Raw genomic sequence first — 23,155 nt, 5'->3', positions numbered from 1 at the left:
AAATACTAAAATATACATGCATGTCATGGTTCTCCCCACAGTTGTGATACCTTCTGGCTTATTAATGAATACATGTTTTCAGAATATAAAACATTTAGGTCCTGAAATGTAAGGACAGAGAACCACTACACTGCAATTTACCCCTTTTATAGCTAGACAATCTCTTAGACTTTCCTTTAAAGGTTTTATTTAAACTTAGCTTTAGAAACAATGTACCCTCACTGGAGTTGTGTAAGTATAATTTGACTTATTAGAGGTAAAATTTAACTAAAGAACCAAGGCAGTAGGTTTAGCTCCTACAGAGTTTATTTAAAAAAAAAAAAAGAGCTAAATGGATTGTAGGGATCAATGTAAAATGTAAAACTGAATCTAAATGCCTGATGAATTGCATAACTCAAAATACTAGTTGTGATGTTATACTACAATTTTGAAAAGTAGTATCATTGGAGCAAACTGGGTAAAGGGTACCTGAGAGCTCTATGTATCTTCCTTTTGTAATAGTATATAAATCTATAATTATCCCAAAATTAAATTTTAATTTTTAAAAATTACTATGTTTCAAATATAGAGAGCAAATTATTCTATTTTTGAAGTAGAATCAAAACATTAACATCTTTATTTTAAACTGCATTGAAGTGTCATTGATTTACAATGTCATGTTAATTTCCACTTATAGCAAAGTCATCCAATCTATATTAATCCAGATCAATTTATAGATACATGTATTCTTTTTCATATTATTTTCCATTATGTTTATCATATGATAATGAATATACTTTCCTGTGCTATAAAGTAGGATCCTACCATTTAAAACATTAACATCTTAAATATTTAAATTATGCACAGTCAGAACAATATGAAATATGACCATTAGGTGCTTTGAAAGTGATGGCATTTTGTTCACTTGTTTCCAAATACAGAATGAACTTTATAAAATATCACTTGTAAAGAGAAAGTTCAATATATCATATCAGTTTTGATGATATGAATGTCAGATTTTGCAAGGGCAACTCCTAGTATGAAAACCACCATGATAACAGCAAAATTGTCTATGAAAAGAAGTTAAAATTAGGTGAAAGATTAAACAGTTTTCTGGCTTATATACTCTATTTTATAATGCAGCAAGAAAACTTGTGCATCTTTACAATAACACTGAGAGAGAGGGTTACTTTAATCGGAAAATGAGATGATAACCTAAATTTTGAAAATATTGAATGCAAAATGTGCATCATACTGACAATCTACCTAAAAAATCTCCAGGACCTCAACATGAAATAATTGGGGTCTGATTTGGCATAATCACACAGTAATAATCTAGATTAATTTAGCATTTTTTCACTAGATATTAAACCTTGGAACTGACATTATTTGATTTTACCTATTAATTTTACTATTGAACAAAAATTATCTTCATTAACATCTATGTGTTACTCTTGGGATACAGTTTTGTTAGGTGAACTGATAATATTTTTTGCTACATAAAGGGTAAAGTTAGGATTATTTTGCTCTGCTATCTCATTCTCCATTTAAATATAATTTTCAACTCTTTCTGGAAGGCTTCTTAATATTATAGCACCTGCCATATCAAATGAGATAGTTGTTTATGCATCGGTTTTGAAAATAAATGAGTAACTTGAGTTCAAGAAGTGCTAAAAAATTAAGATCATGGCATCCAGTCTCATCACTTCATGGCAAATAGATGAGGAAACAATGGTAACAGTGACAGACTTTATTTTCTGGGGCTCCAAAATCACTGCAGATGGTGACTGAAGCCATGAAATTAAAAGATGCTTGCTCCTTGGAAGAAAAGCTATGACAAACCTAGACAGCATATTAAAAAGCAGACATTACTTTACCTACAAAGGTCTGTATAGTCAAAGCTATGGTTTTTCCAGTAGTCATGTATGGATGTGAGAGTTGGACTATAAAGAAAGTTGAATGCTGAAGAATTGATGCTTTTGAACTGTGGTGTTGGAAAAGACTCTTGAGAGTCCCTTGGACTGCAAGGAAATCAAATCAGTCAATCGTAAAGGAAATCAACCCTGAATATTCATTGGAAGGACTGATGCTGAAGCTGAAACTCAATACTTTGGCCAGCTGATGTGAAGAACTGCCTCATTGGAAAAGACCCTGATGCTAGGAAAAATAGAAGGCAGGAAGAAAAGGGGACCACAGAGGATGAGATGTTTGGATGGCATCACTGACTCGATGGATATAAGTTTGAGCAAGTTCCAGGAGTTGGTGATGGACAGAGAAGCCTGGTGTGCTGCAGTCTATGGGGTTGCAGAATCAGACATGACTGAGTGACTGAACTGAACTGACTGAATGATTTTGTCCCACACTGCTCCCCGCAAAACTCCTTAACATCCAATATGATGGTATTTTGAGATGGAAGGTTTAGATGAATCATGAAGTTGGGGCCCCCACAAGGAAATTAGAGTCCAAGACCCTGATGCTGGGAGGGATTGGGGGCAGGAGGAGAAGGGGACAACAGAGGATGAGGTGGCTGGATGGCATCACGGACTCAATGGACATGAGTTTGAGTGAACTCTGGGAGTTGGTGATGGACAGGGAGACCTGGCGTGCTGTGATTCATGGGGTCGCAAAGAGTCGGACATGACTGAGTGACTGAATTGAACTGAATAAGAAGAGGAAGAGACTAGAGTCCTCTCTCTCAGCCATGTGAGAGTACAGCAAGAAGGTTGTCACCTGTGAACCAGAAAGTGGCTCCTCACCAGACATCAGATCTGCTGGTGCTATGAGCTGGGGCTTCCCAGCCTCCAGAGGTGTGAGAAATCAGTATTTATTCAGCCACTCAACCTAAGGTATTCACTATTGGGTAACACAGGAAGTATATATTGCTTGAGTGATTATTTACATCTCCATTTCACATGAAAACTAAATATATTCCACCTCTGTGATACATTAGAGAACATTTTTATATGAACATTTTAACATTTTCATGTTTTTTATCATTTCACTTTAAATCATTCAATTGTGAAATTTCTTTACTGTAGAAATTGTTCTCCAAGATTTTAATCAAATCTTTAACAATTAAATTTACAACAATAAAGGCCTTAGAAATACATACTTAATTTTATAACACTAGCCCCTCTTTTAAAATTTTGTGATAGTTTGTCATAGATTTAAAGTGCATGGCATCATAATGATATGAAAGGATGATATAATATATATAGTGTAAGTGAACCAGATCTGTTCTGAAATATTTATTCTTTTTATAGCCCCACCAAATCTGCATGAACATAGCTGTTGCATAAACTATGCATTTATTCTGTATTGTTAATTTTTAATATTCTAAAAAACTCAAAAAATATAATCCATACTTATTATAGGCATTTTACCTATAAGAAACACTGAGCTATACACTAAAAGAATTCGTGAAATATTTTATAATATAGCCCGGTGCTTAACCACTATTTGGGGGAAAAAACAGTCTTCAGAAAATAGAATTTTATTCCCTGATTAGTTGCAATTATTTCATCAGATAAATTTCTTAAGATGTATGAGGCAGGTTGGTCCTTCAGATGGACTGTGAATTGGAATCTCTTATAGTCAATATTTGTAGTAATATGTACATAGGTACAAAGCATTTCATTAGGACAATGAAGAAAACAAATATAAGAAAAAATATATGTTCGAGTTTCCAAGAACTGTTATTTTAATAACAGTTTCTTATTTTTAATAAAAATAATAAATTGTTATTTTTTAGTCTAAGCACTGAGTGAGTGAGCGATATTTTCTTGTGTTTGATTACTTTTTTAAACTAAAAGAACAAGTAAATACAACAAACAGTACAAGATTTACCTAGGGAGAATAAACATATGATATAATAAATAAAAGAAGGAAACTCAACCACGATAGAGGGTAAGCTGATCACAGGTTATCAATATATCACTAAGCTTACACACTTAAATCATGCATGCATGCTCAGTCACTTCAATCGTGTTCAACTCTTTGCAATTCTATGCACTGTAGCCTGCCAGGCCTCTCTGTCCATGGGATTCTCTAGGCAAGAATGCTGGAGTGGGTTGCAATGTCCTTCTCCAGGGGATCTCCCTGACCCAGGGATCAAACCCGCATCTTTTATGTCTTCTGCATTGGCAGGTGGGTTCTTTATACCACCAGTGACAACTGGGAGGCCCTTTAAAGCATAAGTCAGCTATAAGGAAGAGCTCTTTCATAGAAATTGTTGACTTTGCTCTTCTGACTCCACTGTTTAATGAAAATTATGAGAATGCTAAGATTTTTTTAAATTGTAGCTACATTTGTAGACAAAGCTTTGTGAGTTCCCTTTTATCTACTGAACTCTGCTGGCAAAGTCAGCTGTGCAAGAAAAGGAAAAAATTATGAAGAGAAAGATCTGGAAACAACGGGACCACTGGGCAGCTGTAGGGAAGAGAGAGAACACAGTGTGGACACAGCCCGCACAGCACCTGGTGGAGAAATTCAATCTCCAAGAGCTGCAGCACTCACAAGAACCAGTCTGTGGGTGTTTATATAGTTACAGCCTTGACTATCCCTCCTACCTGGGGAATGGCAAGCATCGGCTACCACCTGCTGTCAGGAAATCATTCTGTGTCCATTTAATCAGGGCTGTGCTATGTTTGGGTCATACTACAGAGTTGAGAAAAAGAGACACATCTTTTTATCAGTTTTTAATAGACTGAGGCAGGAAGCAAGAGTAAAGCACGCTGCCAGCTGGCCTGGTTTCCTGAGATGACTCTAAGCTGCCAGAAGTGAAATGTCTGCAGCATGCCAGCCAGAGGGCAGAGAGACACACACATCTCCTTCGTGAAATAAAAAAGTGACAGGAATCAGAGGACACTGGACAATACCTTCTATGAATTAAGTTCGGAGAAGGATATAGAGAAAGAATAACCATCCAGGACTGGATGTTTAGCTATTTAAGGTAAAAATAATTTCTCATGTTCTTCCTTTTGGAGCACCAAATGCCTACATACTTATGATAAATGCATGAGGTGTTAATATTAAAGTGAAAAATAGCCCCTGTATAAAACCATCCAGCTCAAAATAAGAAAGGCTAGAAACCATGAAGCTCTTTGAGGGGGCTCACTCTGCCCAGTCCCATAGAGGTTACCATTAACTTGCATCTTGCGTTTTTTCATTCCCTTCTTATTAACAGTTATACCGTAATATCTATCCTTCCTAACATGTTGTTGTTTAGGGTTATATGTATTTGAACTTTACACAAACAGACTCAAGAAGTGTATGTCTTTCTGTGACGAGCTACTTTCGCCCTGTTCATCTCGCTGACATTTATAGTTATTTTCTTCATTCACCCTGCTGAGTATATTCCATTTTGTAAATATGGTGACTTGTTTACATGTTCCTCTGCTCGAGTTTGGTGTTCTTGTTGCAGGCACAGCTGCTATGAGAACCCTTGAGCATCTTTGTCTGTGTGTCCTGAGGCACGTGGGGTTGAGCTTCCTCACTGCTTGCCTAGGAGTCTAGTTGTTGGATTGTAGGATGTGAGCATCTTCAAACCCCTAACTGCAAACTGTTTTCCAAACCAGTCATGACAACTGACGATCTCACCAGCAGAGGATGAAGGGTTGCAGCTTTCTCACACTCAAATGGTTGCTCATGCGCTCAGACACATTGACTGCATTCCTTACCGTTCACTGCTGCTGCTGCTGCTAAGTCGCTTCAGTTGTGTCCGACTCTGTGTGACCCCATAGACGGCAGCCCACCAGGCTCCCCCATCCCCGGGATTCTCCAGGCAAGAACACTGGAGCAGGTTGCCATTTCCTTCTCCAATGCATGAAAGTGAAAAGTGAAAGTGAAGTCGCTCAGTCGTGTCCAACTCTTTGCGACCCAATGGACTGCAGCCTACCAGGCTCCTCCGTCCATGGGATTTTCCAGGCAACAGTTCACTACCTTAGGGGAAACTGTTTCTAGCTTATGTACAAATTCAATGTTTTGCCAATCACTGTTTGTTGCCTGTGAAAAGTGAAAGTCACTCAGTCGTGTCCAACTCTTTGTGATCCCATGGATTATACAGTCCATGGAATTCTCCAGGCCAGAATACTGGAGTGGGTAGCCATTCCCTTCTTCAAGGGTCTTCCCAACCCAGGAATCAAACCAGTGTCTCCTGTATTGCAGGTGAATTCTTTACCAGCTGAGCTACCAGGGAAGCCATTTATATAAGCATTTTAAAATACAAAGTGATACTACGAAGCAGAGTGACAGGTTTCCTCTGTCATTTTTAAACTGGATTAGAAGGCAGTCCCCAGAATTCCAGTAATGCAGTGGAAACATTACCATTTTAATTTACAACCAGGATAAACTGCAGTCAGCTAGGAGCCAAGGGATCTAAGTTCTAGTTGCCATCTTGCAACATGTGATCCTGAATACTCTCAACTTCTGAAGTCAGAAGCCTCATCACAAAATGAAAGGGGCTGAATCAGGTCATCCTAAATACCCTTTCCAGCTTTGTACTTTGTAACTCTGCAAAATCAGAGTGACATGTACCAGGCTGTTTGGGATCTGGGATTTGAGAACCTAAATTCCATGTACAGTATTTTAATCTTCATACTTCTTTTTTGAGTCCTGTTCTTGATAAATATATTTCCACATTCTGTGTATTTAAGTATATTTTAACAGTCTCCCATCATTAGCAATAAAAAAAGTTTCTCAAGGATGTACTTTTCATTTCATTTGTTGCCTACTCTGTAATTTAAACCCGCTGTCAACCATAAATTTTGTCTTGTCAATATCTTAGGTAAGATAACCTAATAGTATTGTTAAGCCAGGAATTCTTCACTATCATAAGAAAATAGTTAATTTTGAGATTTGATTATTATGTTGTGGGCAGAAAGAACATATCTCTTAGAACAAATTAACTAGTGTCTAAGAATGCACATGCCTTCCAAATATCCTGTATGCAGGCATATTGTCTCTAGTCTCAGGACTGCACTCAAGGCTAGACGGTTGCACCACTACACACATCCAACATCTTATTAAATTACGTTTACATAAAGTTAAAGCATTTTAATACAATTATTTCTGAAGCTCATTATTATTCAAAACCTCAGAATGATTACATTGAACAATGAATCAGATCATAGATCCAGATCCCAATGGGTAAGTAAGACTCATTTTCACCTGTGCCTTCTGTGGGTGCCAATCCTCACTGAAGGGAAGTTCTATGTCACAAACATGTATTGATTTCACAAACACACACTGAGTGCAGCACAGATCTTTCATTATGAGGGAGAGGCAGGGAAGGAGGACTCAGCTCGAACTAATAGATACACTGGCTCAAATGTTATCCTAAAGATAATATTTCAGCCATTTTCAATTCACTCTTCATCTCTTCTCGCCTTATTTAGCAATATTTTTCCTTGGGGAAAATCAACACATCAATAGTCCACAAGTTCAACCACTCAACAGTGAGAAACAGGATTAGCCTGGTTTCTAAAATCCGTGTTATTAGAGGGGAGGCTTCAGTCCTTGTGGAATCACAGTGCGCTTTATCCTTAACGTCCTAGTCGGCAAGGAGATCACTTTTATAATTAAGCATGGCATCAATATAAACCCTATGGTCATTTACATATCACTTTGGTCCCACGAGCTTTTAAGTTGCTTTTAAGTAGATGCACACAAATCAGTAAGATAAATATTTAAACTCTTTAAAGAGATCCTTTAGAAAACAGAAAAGCAAAATGTGGTGGCAAGAATGTGGCTTGTGAACCAATGCATGCCTTGACAAATCACATACTCAGTCAAGGTAGAACACGAATTTGATGTTGACCTTTATGACTAATATTTGGGCTTCCCTGGTAGCTCAGATGGTAAAGAATCTGACTGCAATGCAGGAGACCCGAGTTCAATTCCTGGGTTGGGAAGATCCCCTGGAGGAGGGCATGGCAACCCACTCCAGTATTCTTGCCTCATGACTGAGCAACAAAGCACACATTATAATTAATATTTAGAAAACAGAAACTATACCCAGCAACAAGAATATACACAAAACACACCAGGTATTTGAGACAAATGCCAATATGAAGAGAAAATATTTTCCTTGGAGCCCTCCTGGAGAGCATATTTTATCATGATAGCAAAGCACAGTTCAGAAAAAAAGCAATTGTGCAGACGCAGTGTGTGGTCCAGTTAGATAGATCTCTGATGGCCTCCCTTAATCCTGAAATAGATTTTAGATGCTATGGCAGATGGATGACCACATTTCCTCCAGACAAGCTTCCATAAATATTTTTCCTCTTAGCCAAGTGTCTAAAAGGCATTGAACGGCAGTGAATTTGAGATTATGGTCCCTGAAAAGTATCAGAAAAACTTTAATTCTATGTTTCCATTTACAAACAGAACTGCACATTCTAAAACTCAGCTAAATGGTGTGGAATACAAGCTCCTCAAATGGAAAGAAGAAACCTGACAAGGATGAACCTTAAGAGAAAACCACTCAATTTCTGAGTTTAAAATGTGTACATGCAGTACTGGCTGGAAGAGCGCAGGGTCTTCTCAGAAAATGCCTCGGTCTACTCCAGTGCAAACAGAAACGGCAGGTAAGTCCAGCAGCTGTAGTCCGTAAAGCACAGAGGCAATAATTTGTTGAAAAACACTTGTCATGAAAATGACTGCCCGAAGAAAAAGGAAGAAAGAAAAGGAAGGAGGGAAGAAGGAAGAAATGAGTATCTTCAAAGTACCTAATTCTGAGCAACAAAACTTTCTGAGACACTTTCCAAAATACACTTGAGGCAAAAGGTCTGACTTGGAAATAGAATTAGACAACTTGATATATGAAATAACAAGGTATCAGTTCGTCAAGTGAAGGATTGACAAATTAATCAGGTGCATGGACTGGAAGTAGAATTTGAGGAGAGAGACTGAAAAATAGAAGTGGCCCGTAAGCCTATTTATTTTGGCATTCCTTGTTTATAAAATATGTATGTGTAGTTGAATGACTTTCTCTATAGTCTTCACTTTACCCTATTGCAAAGAGCTGGACACGACTTAGTAACTAAAAAACAACAACAACACTGATTGAGATCCAGTCTATCTTCACTCACTTTCTCTTAATCTGCCTGGTTCTGGAAGCTATTAAAGTTTATGCTTCCTATACATCATCTTTATTCCACAGTAAAGTGTGGACGAATGGTAAAACACAAACCCAACGAATAATGGAAACAGGTATATTTATATACTAGAATCTGAGCAACAGCTGCTAGAAGTGATTCAGATTAGCTGAAATATATGTTCAAGGAATTGGCTAAAATTATGGCTTCAGACTTCACCAGAAGCAAGGCTCATGTAACTGCAGCAGTTCGCCACACGAGGGCAGTACATGGCCAGTTTTCTTACATGAAAGTAATAAAATGAAAATTTATGAAAACAAGATTCTGAAGGAAACAAAACCACGTTCTCTCAAAGATTACAAAGAATCTACTTTTTAAAAGTTTCCAGAACCATATGTAGTTTTGAATAAAACTGAAATAGCTTGTTTGAATTTTGCTCTCACGCCTACTCTGCCTCCAACATAGCCTCTATCAAACAGCCTAGGAATTTTCCAATGTAAAGGCCTTTGCACATCCTGTTTATTGCTACCTAGGACACACTCTTGCCCCACGCTAATCTTTCAGGTCCCAGTTTAAATGAAATTTCCTTAGAGAAATCTTATATAGTTACCTTTTGTATATGCAAATCTCCCACAGGCAACACGCAACATCTTATGTAGTTCCGCTCCCCCCCGCCGCCCCCCTCCGCCCATTATTTCAGCCATGGTACTTATTTCAGATTATAAGTATTTTACTTATGCATTTTCCCTATTTGAGTTTGTCTATTTCCTCCAGTATGCTCTGGGCTGATGAAGCTAAAATTCTAAACTCTCTGGGTTACTCTTTCATCCCCGAGTGTATTATAGTGGGGTGTAAAGAAGCTTCCAGAACTGTAGCTGAGTGAATGAATGAGTCCCTATGTCTGTGGCTTATCTCTGTGTCTACCCACATGTCTGTGCCCACCCACATGTTCAAGTGAGCCCCACATTCCTATGGAAATCTTTACAATAATAACAGTTATAAATGTCACTAATATTTTCCAACCAAATACACCTGAGAACTTGTTTAGAGGTTACAGTAATTAAGGGTTGTTCTGATATACTCTTTTATTTCTTTAAAAATTTTTTTTGAATTGGAGGATAATTGCTTTACAATGTAGTGCTGGTTTCTGCTATACAACAACATGAATCAGCTATAAGCATACATATATCCCATCCCTTTTGAGCCTCACTCCCACTCCCCATCCCACCCATTTAGGTCATCACAAAGCACTGATCTGAGCTCCCAGTGCCATATAGCAGCTTCCCTACTACTCTTTTACACATGGTAGTGTTAATCAGGAGAAGGCAATGGCACCCCACTCCAGTACTCTTGCCTGGAAAATCCCATGGACGGAGGAGCCTGGTGGGCTGCAGTCCATGGGGGTCACTAGGAGTCAGACACAACTGAGCGACTTCACTTTCACTTTTCACTTTCATGCTTTGGAGAAGGAAATGGCAACCCACTCCAGTGTTCTTGCCTGGAGAATCCCAGGAACAGGGGAGACTGGTGGGCTGCCGTCTCTGGGGTTGCACAGAGTCGGACACGATTGGAGTGACTTAGTAGTAGTAGTAGTGTTTATCAGCCAATGCTACTCTCAATCCATATCACCCTTGCCTTTTCCCTTGTGCTCACAAAGTCCCTGATATACTCTTGATTGAAGACTGCAACTCTTCTATTTAGAAACCTGTTCTTTGGAGAGGGTAAGGGCACAGACTCAGGAAGAATACAAAGCATTAAAGAAAGAAGGCTACCCTTGCCTGCTTCATCACACTTTTGTCATGGATTTTAGTCCTTGATCCAAGACCCCATATCTTCCTTGCTGCCTTGTTCTGCATTTACCTTTTTAATGTAGAAATGAAGATAAAGGGTTCAGTTCAGTTGCTCAGTTGTGTCTGATGCTTTTCGATCTCATAGACTGCAGCACGTCAGGCTTCCCTGTCCATCACCAATTCCCAGAGCTTGCTCAAACTCATGTCCATCCAGTCGGTGATGCCATTTACCCATCTTATCTTCTGTCATCTCCTTCTTCTCCTGCCTGCAATCTTTCCCAGCATCAGGGTCTTTTCCAGTGAGTCAGTTCTTCGCATCAGGTGGCCAAAATATTGGAGTTTCAGAAAGCTTCAGCATTGGCCCTTCCAATGAACATTCAGGATTAATTTCCATTATGATTGACTGATATGATCTCCTTGCAGTCCAAGGGACTCTCAAGAGTCTTCTCCAACACCACAGTTTAAAAGCATCAATTCTTCGGCGCTCAGCTTTCTTTATGGTCCAAATCTCACATCCATACATGACTACTGGGAAAACCAGAGCTTTGACTAGATGGACCTTTGTTGGCAAAGTAACGTCTCTGTTTTTTAATAAGCTTTCTAGGTTTGTCATAGCTTTTCTTCTAAGGAGCAAGCGTCTTTTAATTTCATGACTGCAGTCATCATTTCCAGTGACTCTGGAGCCCAAGAAAATAAAAGCTGTCACTGTTTCCATTATTTCCCCATCTATTTGCCATGAAGTGATGGGACCAGTTGCCATGATCTTAGTTTTCTGAATGTTGAGCTTTAAGCCAACTTTTTCACTCTCCACTTTCACTTTCATCAAGAGGCTTTTGAGTTCCTCTTCACTTTCTGCCATAAGGGTGGTGTCATCTGCATATCTGAGGTTATTGACATTTCTCCCAGCAATCTTGATTCCAGCTTGTGCTTCATCCAGTCTGGCATTTTGCATGATGTACTCTGCATACAAGTTAAATAAGCAGGGTGACAGTATACAGCCTTGATGGACTCCTTTCCCAATTTGGAACCAGTCTGTTGTTCCATGGTTTTCCTTTTTCCTCCAGCTTTACAGGCACTTACTGCTACATATAAAATGTTCACATAGTTATCACCAATAGAGGGATATTAAAAATATCCATTATGGGATATCAGATATTAAAATATCTGTTAATGGGCCAGTAGGGTGTGAAACACCAGCACTCAACACAGTGCAGTTTTATGAAGCGATAGGAAAGGAGACAGACACAGTGTATGAGGTACAGGGAAACCACTGCAGGCCTGAGTGAGTGAGTGAATGGTCATCTTCCTAAAGTTCCATGACAATGTGGATTCCAAAAGGGGAGCAGCCATTTGCCCACTCATATTTACCCATGCTTAGTATGCTACCACAGCATAAATTGTTCATTAAGTAAATGGTTGCTTTGTGACTATTTGAATACAACCCAGAGTTGACTGGAAGTAGATGTTGTGTTTCTACTACTGAACAGCTGGGGTGGACCTAAGGTCTGCAATTAAGGTCCATCACCAAAGGCTGAGCGGTCCAGGTAGGCTGAAGCAAATGCCAGCTCTTTTCCAGCTTCGGAGAGCAGAGGACCAAGCCTGATGAGGACTAAAGGAAATTCTGTAACCTAAAGGATAACCGTTGGCCCTGACATGTCAGTAGCTTTACAGTTGTGCTTCCTTCCCATTCTCACCTATAGGAGGCGCTACCAGGGCCTAGCACTGGATAAAGAGCAGAGAAATGGAGGGAAAAGAGCAATCAAAACTCCAGCCCAAGATAACACATTTGCAAGTGCAAAGGGAAGGAAAATTCCAGGGACCAATAGGACAAACCTTACAAATAAGGGCATGACTATTAATGGGCAGAGTCTACAAGACAATGGTTTGTAAAACGAAGCCAGCAGACTGGAATTATCTATGGGCCTTAAATATTTTTATGTGCAAGATTTTAATATTTCTTAGAAGTCAAAGGCATTATTTTAGATATCTACTTATTCCATCTTTTTTCATTTCTAAGACTCAGAAGCTGTTTATTAAGGGTAAAAATAGGATTGCAACAAACCTAAATTTTCTGAAAGTCGAATAAAAAACATTTAGGCAGATGTAAATAATTGTATACATACAATGCAGCATTAAAATACTTCCTCAGTGGAATACAGTGTTAAATGAATAAATTTTCCATAGTAGCACTGCTTTTCTGTTCAGTTTCTATTTTAATCTCTGACATTCATACACACCTCTATACACCTGAAAACATCTGTTACTACTTAGAAAAGAACAACTTTTATCAAAGTTTTTTAATACACCTGCATATCACACATTAAAAATCAAGTCTTTCACTCATTCCTTCTCTTTAAAATCATGTCACTGTACTAATCAGCTATTCAGTCTTTTACTACTACCCAGTCTTTTTTTTTTTTTTAAACTTTACAAAATTGTATTAGTTTTGCCAAATATCGAAATGAATCCGCCACAGGTATACATGTGTTCCCCATCCTAAACCCTCCTTCCTCCTCCCTCCCCATACCATCCCTCTGGGTCGTCCCAGTGCACCAGCCCCAAGCATCCAGTATCGTGCATCAAACCTGGACTGGCAACTCGTTTCATACATGATATTATACATGTTTCAATGCCATTCTCCCAGATCTCCCCACCCTCTCCCTCTCCCACAGAGTCCATAAGACTGATCTATACATCAGTGTCTCTTTTGCTGTCTCGTACACAGGGTTATTGTTACCATCTTTCTAAATTCCATATATATGCGTTAGTATACTGTATTGGTGTTTTTCTTTCTGGTCTTTTTAAGAAGTCTTAACCTAACATTTTGGAGAAGGCAATGGCACCCCACTCCAGTACTCTTGCCTGGAAAATCCCATGGACAGAGGATCCTGGTAGGTTGCAGACCATGGGGTCGTGAAAAGTCGGACACGACTGAGCGACTTCACTTTCACTTTTCCTTTTCATGCATTGGAGAAGGAAATGGCAACCCACTCCAGTGTTCTTGCCTGGAGAATCCCAGGGACGGCGGAGCCTGGTGGGCCGCCGTCTATGGGGTCGCACAGAGTCGGATACAACTGAAGCGACTTAGCAGCAGCAGCAGCAGCAACCTAACATTTTCAAAAATACAAAATGACTGCATTTAAAGTTGAAATTAACTCATCTTTATTTTTAGCCATTTTAGCTGTGTGTGTGTGTGTGTGTGTGTGTGTGTGTGTGTGTGCGTGCTTACTCTATGTGTTTCTTCCAGGTTAATGAGCTTTGGAAGACATTTATCAGTTGTTGCCTGCCAAAAATTTTCTGGTTTTCTTTGGGTTTTAAAATCTCAGAATAACCTAGGTTTTTCTTTCTTATTCTTCTTAGTCTCTTTTTCTCTGTTTCTTTCTCTCCCATATAAAATTATCTCCCCAAGTATTGAGAACTCTGAGGTTTCAGACAGTCAAGAAAAACAAAAGCATCATCTGAACATCTTTTAAAGTTGAAGCACACTCATATATCAATGAATAGCAATGTGCTTTTGTCATTACAAGCAAAATTACAGCATTCTCTATTTCCAACTGTCAATAATGTAGGGATCAATCCAAAGAAAATGTCAGAAGCAATAATTAAATAAATGCCAATAGAATGACTTTATAATTTTTAAGCCCAAGTCATAAAATGTTATATGATAAATACAAATTTCAATTCATCTCATTAATACCAGGAAGCATTTTGTGGTACTAAAGAATATGAAAGAATACAAAAATCCATTTAGTTCCAAGTTCTTTAAATTTAGATGGAAAAAACACTTGAGATTTCAACGAACTTTTAAAATTTAGTTGAAAACATATATACATACATTTCTTAAGAGCTAAAGTAATACCTTCAATATACATGCTGTGCTGCGCTTAGTTGCTCAGTTGGGTCCAACTCTTCATGACCCCATGGACTGTAGCCCGCCAGGCTCTTCTGTCCATGGGGATTCTCCAGGCAAGAATACTAGAGTGGGTTTCCATGCCCTTCTCCAGGGGATATTCCCAACCCAGGGATCGAACCCAGGTCTCTTGCATTGCAGGCGGATTCTTGACTGTCTGAGCCAGCAGGGAAGCCCTCAATATACATACGAGGGGACAACATGGGTGGGAGGGCAGAGTTCCATTATGAGATAAGAGGATCAAGAAACCTGCGCCAACTGAGTTCCAGGGGCTATGAGCTTTGTGACTGCCTCCTTGAGGTTTGGAATCTCTGACATCAACTCTAAACAGGTTAGGTTTCCATTAGCAGCTACCCACCTCTCCAAAAGACAGAAAAGGAAAAAGGACCAGTCAATAAACAAGCTGCTCAAAGTCTCTTCTCATAATACACCACAGTCATGTAGTTGACATCATCTTCCTCAGCAGAAAGATTTAGCATTAAGTACAGAGTAACCTGAGTAGTTTCAGTTACTGAGACGGTGCTTACATTCTTAGTGGGCATATATTTGTCTCAATCAAGGGTGGTGGTGGTGGTTTAGTCACTAAATCATGTTCGACTCTTGTGACCCCATGGATTATAGTCTGCCAGGCTCCTCTGTCCGTGGGATTCTCTAGGCAAGAATCCTGGAGTGGGTTGCCATATTCACAATTAAATATAGAAGTATATAAAAGACTTAGAATCATGGAAGACAGTTTTGCATTAGGAGGAATCAATGCATATTTGGAAATGTACACATTTGTAATATTTAAGCATTAGAGTAATAGTTTAAAGGTAGACTATCAAAGGTACAATTGAATATATAGATATTTGATTTTAAATATCTTACTTTATCATGAATAGCACTGACATTTACAAAACTTTTGGATTCACCCCATTTATTGTTCTCTTAAGAACAAAATTATCAGGGAAATGTTGATTGTAATAGAATATTGAAGAACTTAAAAATTAAAACAGTTTATATTACAATAAAATGCTAATTACAATAAAATTCTAAATATTAGAAATGCTTATGACCTATAATTCCATGTGCCGTAACTACAGAGCATGCACTCTGAGCCCGCGAGCTGCACGTACTGAAGCCCACACACCTAGAGCCCGTGCTCTGCAAGGAGAGAAGCCACCACAATGAGGAGCCACCACACTAGAGAGCAGCCCCCCTTGCTGCAATAGAGAAAGCCCGCACACAACAACAAAACCCAGTGCGGCCAAAATAAGCAAATAAATACAAATTTTAGGAAAGAAATGCTTACGAATTATTACCTCTTCATAATTTCAAATGTAAAATATGCAATTAATTGCTTGATTTAGGCACAGTATTTTAAGTTGATATCTTATTGTTTATATAATGTTTTAGAATAACCAGAAGACATTTTGATTCATTTTATTTGTTAATTAGATTTGTAATAGTTATTTGCTGCTGCTGCTGCTGCTAAGTCGCTTCAGTCATGTCCGACTCTGTGCGACCCCATAGACGGCAGCCCACCAGGCTCCCCCATCCCTGTGATTCTCCAGGCCAGAACACTGGAGTGGGTTGCCATTTCCTCCTCCAATGCATGAAAGTGAAAAGTGAAAGTGAAGTCGCTCAGTCGTGTCCGACTCTTAGCCACCCCATGGACTGCAGCCTACCGATACCCCGAATTTTACTTACAGAAAATTGAAGCATTTAAAAATGAAATATTTAAATTTATTAAGACATTTAAAGTATTTGAAGATGTTTTACATTTATTAAATGATGAAATATTATTTAAAACCCTTAAGATAACTGCTAAGCATTTATAGATTTATAAATAAAATTGGTAATGAAACGCCTAAGGAAGGATAATTTTCTACATCTGTCATTTAGTAAATTGAATAACAAGTGTTAAAAATAAGCTCCAGAAGTGTTCTCTTCACATGAAAAGACAACAAGAAAAAATCAGAAGGGCTGTATTCATTTTAATTAAAAATAAGATATTTAACAGAGGACTGATAAATCTGCTTTTATGCAATTTACAGAGTTCAAAGAAACTTCAAGATGGAATGTAGTTTATTTTCTGTGGCAGATTTTGACCAACTCTTCATTTGATACTAATTAATCTAAATCTTCCATCTACCTACAGTCCTATAAAAATATATTTTTCAAAGCCACTCATTGCATTGTACACACACACACACACACACACATATATATATATATATTCCTTCTCTTCTTCAGTCACATTCAAAGTACAAAGCTTATATAGGGTGAATTTAGACTGACAAGCAAATGTGCTTATTATAAATTCACAAAGAACCCCTTTTCACTTATTAGTCAAATATATTCCTTCATGTTGCTCTATAGACAGGTGTAGAAGGATAAGACTCATTAGGAAGTATTCTCCAACAGATAAAATGCTTGTGTAAGCTTATTAGTATGCTCTTTTTACATGAAAGGTAATTGAAAGTTTCTCCGAATGGCTCTTTCTTAAGGGAAGAGGATAAAAGCAGATGTTTTCATCACAAGCACCATTTACCAAGCAACCTAAAATGTATGGCATTTATATGAAACAAAAAATCAAAAAGAATTGTACTCAAAACCACTGCTCTTATCAACTGGACTCCCAATGAATAGAAAAATTATTACTGTATTTCTCTTTCAACTCAATTCATCACCCTTCAGAACGACTACCTCAATCTTTATATGTACAATCCTCTGCATCCCCTCTATTCTCCTTACACTGTGTCTTTTTCTTCCTTGATATAAATAGAATCCATGAAGAGGAAACTGCAACATGCTTCTCTAAACCAGTCTAAGGCCAATCTGTACTGTGACCACTTCCTCTATCTGCTCAGATGTATTACAGAATCAACTGTCTTAAAATAAATAAATGAATGAATAAATAAATTTCCCTGGGATATTTCAGACTTGGTTTCAAGAATCCCTGGGAGATTTCACATGGATATGAAGATGAATATGTTACAGAATTATCTTGGGATCAATACCCAGGAAAGAAGGGAGAACAGCATGATAAGAAAGGTAATGGGAGAAACTGGACTTCATGCAATGCTAGCGGAGCTGGATGAACACACTGGAGTTGCATACAGGCCCAGTTCAAGTTGCAGCAAGGAGCTGGGCCTTAACACACCCACATAAAGCAGCCTGTTGTAGGTCACTCCTAGCAAAGATGCAGCCTTCTGTATGGCAGGTGTTTTTAGCCAAAGCAAATCCCAAAGAAGATTGTTGTCTTAACACCCACAATACAATGGAACCCCATTTTCATGATGCTCTTCACACTTCTACAACCCCTGTTTCTAGACTGACCTTTACCAGATCCTACTCCATGGAATTTTAATTTATTTTTATTTATTTTTTTCCCCACAGAATTTTTAAATGTTGGAGTACCTCATGATTCCTTTTCACCCCTCATCCTATAATATATTCTCTCAAGTCAATCTCATCTTCCATGCTTTTAATAATCACAGGCTGCAGTAATTCCAGTGTGTATCTATAAAAGACGTGTCTTCTAGCCCTACACATATAAAACTGTAGAATTCTACCCATGACTCCTTCTACCTCCTACTTTTTCCCAAACAATATACTTTTTTATTCTTGTCATACACAGAGAAGCCAGAATGCAACTTTTAAAAAATAATTAGATCATATTACTTTTCAGCTACAATCTTTCTGTGGCTTCCCATTTCCCTTCAGAAAAAGCAAAAGATTCTGAAAATTGACTCTTCCAAAGCTCTGCACATTGTGATTCACTTTTCCCCCCACTTCCTCTATTTAATTGTATCCAATCCAGTTTTCTCCCTAACCCCTTCCGTGAGACTAGTTTGTATTTATACATAAAGTCTCAGTTTAAATGAGACTTTTTAAAGAAAATCCTTCATTCATTTTTTTCCCAGAGTATTCTAGGGATTTTACCTAGAATCTCATTTTATCTTCGTGTTAACTGAAATGACAATTTATACAATTTTTGATTTCAATGTTTTTTCTATTTGACTGTAAGTTCCAGAAGGCTGGGAGAAAAGTCTATCTCAAGTGCTTAGCAGAACGTTTGATATACAGAAATATTTATATGTATGTATATGCTGAACAAAGCAGCATGACCCCAAAAATGGATTATTTGATAGGTAGGGTTTAATTAGGATTAGTGTCAGAGGTCTATTGGGATACAATGGAGAGTGATAAGCACCTATTACTAGAAGGAAGAAGAAAATCTCAATGAAAAACAGGGGCTAGAAATCCGAAGATGACAGAGGGTAGCAAATAATTTGCTTTTCTGAAGTTGTCTAAATGACTAAGCTACAAAACAAGCATGACTAAGTTCCTCACAATAAAACACCTAAATACTGTGAAGCAGGAACTTTCCTGGTGGTCCAGTGGCTAAGACTCTATTCTCCCAAAGCAGGGGGTGAGGGTTTGATCCCTTGTAAGGAAACTAGGTCCCACATACCATAGCTAAGAGTTCACATGCTGCAACTAAGAGCTGGCACAGTCAAATAAACAAACAAATAAATAAATACTATGAACTAATAGGGCTTTCCTGGTGGCTCAGATGGTAAAAAATCTGCCTGCAATGTGGGAGACCTGGATTTGATCCCTGGGTTGGGAAAATCCCCTGGAGGAGGGCATAGCAACCCATTCCAGTATTCTTGCCTGGAGAATCCCCATGGACAGGGGAGCCTGGCGGGCTACAGTCCATAGTGGCTCAAAGAGTGGGACACGGCTGAGCACCTAAGCACACAGCACATGAACTAATAGAAACAAGGTTTATCTTGACTTTCTGGGTGAATAGCAGTACATAGAGATAAAGAATATATTTTGTAGATGAGAACGCAGTTATAGAAAAGTGAAAGTTGCCACAAAACCATTGGCTAAAAAGTAGCATATTGAACTAGTTTCTTTCTGACCCCTGAACGCACTATTTATACTACACCAGTGCTATCTCAAAGAAATGCTAAGTAGTTTATAATAATGCACACCAACTAATTTTTTTTTCAGCCCCAGGGGTAACCATTCTGACTCCATCTTTAGAAATTTAAGTGAAAGGAAAAGGAAGAGGAAACTAGCTTTGAAGAATGCTAGAATAACAAAATGACTTGGGTTTTTGCATGTTTCTGTGGAAGTGGAGCATATAAACCTGCAGCAGAGAGTAAAGGAGGCACGTGAATTAGAAATGTGCCAACACTGTGCCCTTAGCTGTGACGGGTAAGATCAAATGAGAATTTCAATCAGGACTGTCACTTTTGGAGGAGATCAATTCCAACTGATAATGAGCACAGACCGCCAAATGCAGATGGGAATTATGTGACATATCAAGGTACAGTTCTATGAAACATACTCTGAGCAATATGGCTTACATAGTCAACATGCGTTTATTTAACTGCACTCAACTAATGTATGCCTTGAGAAGCAAATACATCAAACACTGAGCCTTAACAGACTTTTGAAAGAAAAAAGGGATTTTCTTGTTGCTGTTAAACAGTCCACTGATTAGTTTATAGCATAGAAGAGAAAAGCTAGCCCAGCACATTCTAATCATGCTTTAAGTCTTGATTAAAGAACAGAGCATCATCCATGAGTAACCTGTTCTAAATCATTTTGGGATAATCCATGCCAAGATAATACTGATGGGGTCTGCCTTGAGACCTGTCTAAGGGAAGTCTAATATCAAAAAGGATTTTAGTATAGGTTCATTGATTCCACAAACATTGTTTTTTAAACATCAAACATATGCCAGGCATTGTCTTAGGAAGAGGGGATTTAGAGAGGGAAAGACAGGTATACTGCATGTTGCCTGGTAGAGGAAGACAAATAATCAAATGCAGTAAAATGCAACACAAAGACAGAAATGCATGGAAGTCTGAAAATTGGCACACGTGAGAACAAAACAGTCACTTCAACATAATGAAAGCAGCTCTTTTGTCTCTTTTTTGTTTGCTCACTTCTGTCCCCAACTTTAAAAGAACCTAATTATAGGAATATTTATTTTATTTTTTGGGGCTCCAAAATCACTGCAGATGGTGACTGCAGCCATGAAATTAAAAGACGCTTACTCCTTGGAAGGAAAGTTATGACCAACCTAGATAGCATATTCAAAAGCAGAGACATTACTTTGCCAACAAAAGTCTGTTTAGTCAAGGCTATGGTCTTTCCTGTGGTCATGTATGGATGTGAGAGTTGGACTGTGAAGAAGGCTGAGTGCTGAAGAATTGATGCTTTTGAACTGTGGTGTTGGAGAAGACTCTTGAGAGTCCCTTGGACTGCAAGGAGATCCAACCAGTCCATTCTGAAGGAGATCAGCCCTGGGATTTCTTTGGAAGGAATGATGCTAAAGCTGAAACTCCAGTACTTTGGCCACCTGATACGAAGAGTTGACTCATTGGAAAAGACTCTGATGCTGGGAGGGACTGGGGGCAGGTGGAGAAAGGGACGACAGAGGATGAGATGGCTGGATGGCATCACTGACTCGATGGACCTGAGTCTGAGTGAACTCCAGGAGTTAGTGATGGACAGGGAGGCCTGGCGTGCTGCAATTCATGGGGTCGCAAAGAGTCGGACACCACTGAGCGACTGAACTGAACTGAACTGAATTATAGGAATGAGATCACTATGCAATTTAACCTAACTCGTACCTATGCTCTCCTGAATACATGCCATGTCTTGCCTAACCTGTTGATTCTTTTTCCTAGATAAAAACAACAACAAATGAAAAATTTAGTAGTTAAAGAATGAGTAGCACACTACCCCCAACAGCCCCCTTACCAAGCCTGCAGATAGATCACGCAGGCAATAAACTGTTAAGTTACCCAAAAGTTCACTCAGTTTTTCTATACGATGCTATGGAAAAACCTGAATGAATTTTTGGGTCAACCCAATATATGATGAGAAAGCCAGCCTTCACTCCTTGGGGAGCGATGCAGAACCCAACCTCCTGCCTCAGTGATTAACTGAGACTCTTCCCCTGGATGAACAGGGTCTGCAGAGCTGGTCTCAGGACACAAGTTCACCTTGTCCTCAGACTGCAGGCTTTTCGCATTAAAGCATCTTTACTTTCTATTAACACTTGCCTCTTGAACTATTGGCTTTTGAGCAGTAAGCAGCCAAGCCTAAGTTCAGTAACAATAAGAAAAGGCAATTCTAAGGAAGATTTATTTAAGTGTTAATACTTAAGCTAAGACTGTAAAGAGTAGCAGTGTCTCTGGACATGACTTGGGGCAGAGAGGGAGTAAAATAAGTCAGAGATCAAAATAAGATGCTTCAACAGGGAGAGCTGAAATAGCAGAGTCTTACAGGTTTGGCCCACATTGTAATTGGGAGATTTACAAGCAGTTTGATTGGCTGGGACATAGGCTGAGAGATAGGGCATGATAAATTGTATCTGGAAACAAGTCAGGGTTTTCAATGTCAAACCAAGAAATTTTCATGCTTTTTTATGTGCCATGGGAAGACACTGAAAGGCTTTAAGCAAAACAATGGCACTACATCACATAAATGCAGATTTAAGTTAGTAACACAAAACATTTCTTTATCCCATGAATTGAAAAGTAGTATTATGCAATTTACCTGCAAATAAGTACTTTCACCCCCACCAAAATATTATAGCAAACAGGATTTATGACAGTTATTAAGTATTGAACACTGTTCCCTCCTGCAACAACAGATTTCCAATTTTATTCTTTCAGTTCTGAGTGTGTCTATTTCCAAGGAAGTGTAACCCAAATCTCCACATCTTATCATCTGAAATCAGTGCAAGTGACTTGCTTATCTTGAAGAGAGAGAGAGAGAGAAATACAAGACCAACAGAAGCATGTAGTTCCCCTGAATTAACCAGCTGAGCTATGTGAGAAGAAGGTAATTAGATGGAAATTTCAAACCATTTTTTACTTAATGTGGTAATCACAAGCAAGCAGGTACTTTTTTATTTCTACAGGAAATCCCAGAGAGAAAAACTTGAAGTTCACACTTCTGAGCCCTCAAAGGAAATGCTATTAGAAGCAGTGGTCCTTTTTTCCAAAGGCCACTGGGAATCGTTCTTAAAAGCGGTGCAGTGAAAGGTGAAAAGCCAACTACCAGTCAACATGCCTACACCTCTTTCTAGTGTCTATCACTCCTCCCATTGGGAACTGAAGTCTATTTCCTCCAGTCTTGAATCCAGGCTGTGCATGTCCAACAGAAGTGACAACAGTCATGTGAGATTTCTGAGCTCAGGTCCTCTAGCTATTACTTTTCATCTTGGAACCCAACTCTCACACGGAGAATCCACTTTGTTTTTGCCAGAGATGGTGGACGCATGGAAAGACAGGCCCTGGAGGAGGGGAGACCCAAGTAGAGAAGAGTCTACATAGAGGAGAACCGTGGCAATGAAGGCAACA

The 23,155-nt window shown here is 38.7% G+C and overlaps 1 long non-coding RNA gene across 6 annotated transcripts in view; it reads right to left on the bottom strand.

The window, feature by feature from the left end:
* Positions 1-23,155, bottom strand: part of LOC129643388 (uncharacterized) — a 323,134-nt gene that overhangs the window by 96,796 nt on the left and 203,183 nt on the right. The window lies entirely within an intron of this gene.

Source organism: Bubalus kerabau, chromosome 2, assembly GCF_029407905.1.
Source record: "Bubalus kerabau isolate K-KA32 ecotype Philippines breed swamp buffalo chromosome 2, PCC_UOA_SB_1v2, whole genome shotgun sequence".
Taxonomy (NCBI): Eukaryota; Metazoa; Chordata; class Mammalia; order Artiodactyla; family Bovidae; genus Bubalus; species Bubalus kerabau.
This window is presented reverse-complemented; position numbering and strand designations above follow the sequence as displayed.